The sequence below is a fragment of the Rhipicephalus microplus genome, chromosome 1, assembly GCF_043290135.1.
Source record: "Rhipicephalus microplus isolate Deutch F79 chromosome 1, USDA_Rmic, whole genome shotgun sequence".
NCBI classification, from domain to species: Eukaryota; Metazoa; Arthropoda; class Arachnida; order Ixodida; family Ixodidae; genus Rhipicephalus; species Rhipicephalus microplus.
The window spans coordinates 14251664-14257040 of record NC_134700.1 but is presented as its reverse complement, the minus strand read 5'-3'; the positions used below and the strand labels follow the sequence as shown (position 1 = coordinate 14257040).

At 42.4% G+C, this 5377-nt stretch overlaps 1 non-coding gene across 1 annotated transcript; it reads right to left on the bottom strand.

The window, feature by feature from the left end:
• Positions 1 to 3424: 3424 nt before the first annotated feature.
• On the bottom strand, positions 3425 to 3497 carry TRNAP-CGG (transfer RNA proline (anticodon CGG)). Its single transcript has one exon. It is a non-coding gene; the product is annotated as a tRNA-Pro (tRNA).
• Between the last annotated feature and the right edge of the window lie 1880 nt (positions 3498 to 5377).

Here is a 5377-nt window from a genome sequence, read left to right as displayed (position 1 = left end):
GTAGCGCGTGAACTTATTATGAGCGGGCAGCTGAATAATTGTCCCTCTTATACAACCTAAACACACGAAGTCTTACAGAACGAGATCCTCGTTCAATGAAATAAGGGAAAGAAGTGTATACCTAAGGGCTCGTTTTTCCGTGTTTTAACACAATATTATTGAGATCTAACAGACAGTAATGCCAAGGAATGTACTGGGGAGGTTATTAGAACCAATGGAATGTATATAAGAAGAAAGAAAAAAGGATGAAAAAATAACCAGTCGTGGGCAGGAATCGAACCGACGACCTTCTAATAACGCGTTCGATGCTCTAACCACTGAGCTACCACAGCGGCCTTGCCTCCATCCACTTTTTCGAGTTTATGTGTGAATGTAGAAGTAGGAGTGTCAGTCAGCACCATCTATAAGCCAAACATCGAACGTGAAAAACCTCTTTTGCGCATGTTTGGCGTCATGTAGCACGTGAATTTATTATGCGCGGGCAGCTGAATAATTGTCCCTCTTATAACACCTAAACACACCAAGTCTGCCAGTACGAGACCCTCGTTCAATGAAATTAGGGAAAGAAGTGTATACCTAAGGGCTCGTTTTTCTGTGTTTTAACACAATATTAATGAGATCTAACAGACAGTAATGCCAAGGAATGTACAGGGGACGTTATTAGACCCAATGGAATGTATATAAAAAGAAAGAAAAAAGGATGAAAAAATAACCAGCCGTGGGCAGGAATCGAACCTACGACCTTCGCATAACGCGTTCGATGCTCTAACCACTGAGCTACCGCAGCGGGCTTCCCTCCATCCACTTTTTTGAGTTTATATGTGAATTTAGAAGTAGAGTGACAGTCAGCGCCATTTTTAGGCCAAACGACGAATGTTAAAACACACTTATGCGCATGTTTGGCGTCACGTAGCACGTGAAACAATGAGCGGGCAGCTGATTAATTGTCCCTCTTATACAACCTTAACACACCAAGTCTGCCAGTACGAGACCCTCGTTCAATGAAATAAGGGAAAGAAGTGTATACCAGAGGGCTCGTTTTTCTGTGATTTAACACAGCATTAATGAGATCTAACAGACAGTAATGCCAAGAAATTTACAGGGGAAGTTATTATAACCGATGGAATGTCAATAAGATGAAAAAAATGCATGAAAAAATAACCAGCCGTGGGCAGGAATCGAACCTACGACCTTCGAATAACGCGTTCGATGCTCTAACCACTGAGCTACCACAGCGGCCTTCCCTCCATCCACTTTTTCGAGTTTATGTTTGAATTTAGAAGTAGAAGTGACAGTCAGCGCCATCTATAAGCCAAACAACGAATGTGAAAACACACATATGAGCATGTTTGGCGTCACGTAGGATGTGAAATTATGAGCGGGCAGCTGATTAATAGTCCCTCTTATACAACCTAAACACACCAAGTCTGCCAGTACGAGACCCTCGTTCAATGAAATAAGGGAAAGAAGTGTATACCTAAGGGCTCGTTTTTCCGTGTTTTAACACAACATTACTTAGATCTAAGAGACAGTAATTCCAAGGAATGTACAGGAGAAGTTACTAGAACCAATGGAATGTATATAAGAAGAAAGAAAAAAAGATGGATAAATAACCAGTTGTGGGCAGGAATCGAACCTACGACCTTCGAATAACGCGTTCGATGCTCTAACCACTGAGCTACCACAGCGGCCTTGCCTCCATCCACTTTTTCGAGTTTATGTGTGAATGTAGAAGTAGGAGTGACAGTCAGCGCCATTTATAAGCCAAACAACGAATGTGAAAACACACTTTTGCGCATGTTTGGCGTCATGTAGCACGTGAATTTATTATGCGCGGGCAGCTGATTAATTGTCCCTCTTATACAACCTAAATACACCAAGTCTGCCAGTACGAGACCCTCGTTCAATGAAATAAGGGAAAGAAGTGTATACCTAAGGGATCGTTTTTCCGTGAATTAACACAGCATTATTGAGATCTAACAGACAGTAATGCCAAGGAATGTACAGGGGAAGTTAATATAACCAATGGAATGTCAATAACATGAAAGAAAATAGATGAAAAAATAACCAGCCGTGGGGAGGAATCGAACCTACGACCTTAATTTAACGCGTTCGATGCTCTAACCACTGAGCTACCACAGCGGCCTTCCCTCCATCCACTTTTTCGAGTTTATGTTTGAATTTAGAAGTAGGAGTGACAGTCAGCGCCATTTTTAAGCCAAACGACGAATGTGAAAACACTCTTTTGCGCATGTTTGGCGTCATGTAACACGTGAATTTATTATGCGCGGGCTGCTGAATAATTGTCCCTCTTATACAACCTAAACACACCAAGTCTGCCAGTACGAGACCCTCGTTCAATGAAATAAGGGAAAGAAGTGTATACCTAAGGGCTCGTTTTTCCGTGTTTTAACACAACATTATTGAGATCTAAGAGACAGTAATGCCAAGGAATGTACAGGGGAAGTTATTAGAACCAATAGATTGTCAATAGGAAGAAAGAAATTGCATGAAAAAATAACCAGTCGTGGGCAGGAATCGAACCTACGACCTTCGAATAACGCGTTCGATGCTCTAACCAATGAGCTACCACAGCGGCCTTCCCTCCATCCACTTTTTCGAGTTTATCTGTGAATTTAGAAGTAGGAGTGACAGTCAACGCCATCTATAAGCCAAACAACGGATGTGAAAACACACTTATGCGCATGTTTGGCGTCACGTAGCACGTGAAATTATGAGCGGGCAGCTGATTAACTGTCCCTCTTATACAACCTAAACACACCAAGTCTGCCAGTACGAGACCCCCGTTCAATGAAATAAGGGAAAGAAGTGTATACCTAAGGGCTCGTTTTTCCGTGTTTCAAAACAACAATAATGAGATCTAAGAGACAGTAATGCCAAGGAATGTACAGGGGAAGTTATTAGAACCAATGGAATGTCAATAAGAAGAAAGAAAATGGATGAAAAAATAACCAGCCGTCGGCAGGAATCGAACCTACGGCCTTCGAATAACGCGTTCGATGCTCTAACCACTGAGCTACCACAGCGGCCTTCCCTCCATCCACTTTTTCGAGTTTATGTGTGAATTTAGAAGTAGGAGTGACAGTCAGCGCCATCTAAAAGCCAAATGACGAATGTGAAAACACACTTATGCGCATGTTTGGCGTCACGTAGCACGTGAAACAATGAGCGAGCAGCTGAATATTTGTCCCTCTTATACAACCTAAACACACCAAGTCTGCCAGTACGAGACCCTCGTTCAATGAAATAAGGAAAGAAGTGTATACTTAAGGGCTCGTTTTTCCGTAATTTAACACAACATTAATGACATCTAACAGACAGTAATACCAAGGAATGTACAGGGGAAGGTAATATAACCAATGGAATGTCAATAAGATGAAAGAAAATGGATGAAAAAATAACCAGCCGTGGGCAGGAATTGAACCTACGACCTTCGAATACCGCGTTCGATGCTCTAACCACTGAGCTACCACAGCGGCCTTCCCTCCATCCACTTTTCGAATTTATGTGTGAATTTAGAAGTAGGAGTGACAGTCAGCGCCATCTATAATTCAAACGACGAATGTGTAAACACACTTATGCGCATGTTTGGCGTCACGTAGCAGGTGAACTTATTATGAGTGGGCAGCTGATTAATTGTCCCTCTTATACAACTTAAACACACCAAGTCTGCCATTACGAGACCCTCGTTCAATGAAATAAGGGAAAGAAGTGTATACCTAAGGGCTCGTATTTCCGTGTTTTAACACAATAATAATGAGATCTAACAGACAGTAATGCCAAGGAATGTACATGATTGATTGATTTGTGGGGTTTAACGTCCCAAAACCACCATTTGTTTATGAGAGACGCCGTAGTGGAGGGCTCCGGAAATTTCAACCACCTGGGGTTCTTTAACGTGCGCCCAAATCTGAGCACACAGGCCTACAACATTTCCGCCTCCATCGGAAATGCAGCCGCCGCAGCTGGGCAAGGAATGTACAGGGGAAGTTATTAGAACCAATGGAATGTAAATAAGAAAGAAAAGTGGATGAAAAAATAACCAGCCGTGGGCAGGAATCGAACCTACGACCTTCGAATAACGCGTTCGATGCTCTAACCATTGAGATACCACAGCGGCCTTCCCTCCATCCACTTTTTTGAGTTTAGATGTGAATTTAGAAGTAGGAGTGACAGTCAGCGCCATCTATAAGCGAAACGACGATTATGAAAACACTCTTATGCGCGGGTCTGGCGTCACGTAGCGCGTGAACTTATTATGAGCGGGCAGCTGAATAATTGTCCCTCTTATACAACCTAAAGACACGAAGTCTTACAGAACGAGATCCTCGTTCAATGAAATAAGGGAAAGAAGTGTATACCTAAGGGCTCGTTTTTCCGTGTTTTAACACAATATTATTGAGATCTAACAGACAGTAATGCAAAGGAATGTACTGGGGAGGTTATTAGAACCAATGGAATGTATATAAGAAGAAAGAAAAAAGGATGAAAAAATAACCAGTCGTGGGCAGGAATCGAACCGACGACCTTCTAATAACGCGTTCGATGCTCTAACCACTGAGCTACCACAGCGGCCTTGCCTCCATCCACTTTTTCGAGTTTATGTGTGAATGTAGAAGTAGGAGTGTCAGTCAGCACCATCTATAAGCCAAACATCGAACGTGAAAAACCTCTTTTGCGCATGTTTGGCGTCATGTAGCACGTGAATTTATTATGCGCGGGCAGCTGATTAATTGTCCCTCTTATAACACCTAAACACACCAAGTCTGCCAGTACGAGACCCTCGTTCAATGAAATTAGGGAAAGAAGTGTATACCTAAGGGCTCGTTTTTCTGTGTTTTAACACAATATTAATGAGATCTAACAGACAGTAATGCCAAGGAATGTACAGGGGACGTTATTAGACCCAATGGAATGTAAATAAAAAGAAAGAAAAAAGGATGAAAAAATAACCAGCCGTGGGCAGGAATCGAACCTACGACCTTCGCATAACGCGTTCGATGCTCTAACCACTGAGCTACCGCAGCGGGCTTCCCTCCATCCACTTTTTTGAGTTTATATGTGAATTTAGAAGTAGAGTGACAGTCAGCGCCATTTTTAGGCCAAACGACGAATGTGAAAACACACTTATGCGCATGTTTGGCGTCACGTAGCACGTGAAACAATGAGCGGGCAGCTGATTAATTGTCCCTCTTATACAACCTTAACACACCAAGTCTGCCAGTACGAGACCCTCGTTCAATGAAATAAGGGAAAGAAGTGTATACCAGAGGGCTCGTTTTTCCGTGATTTAACACAGCATTAATGAGATCTAACAGACAGTAATGCCAAGAAATTTACAGGGGAAGTTATTATA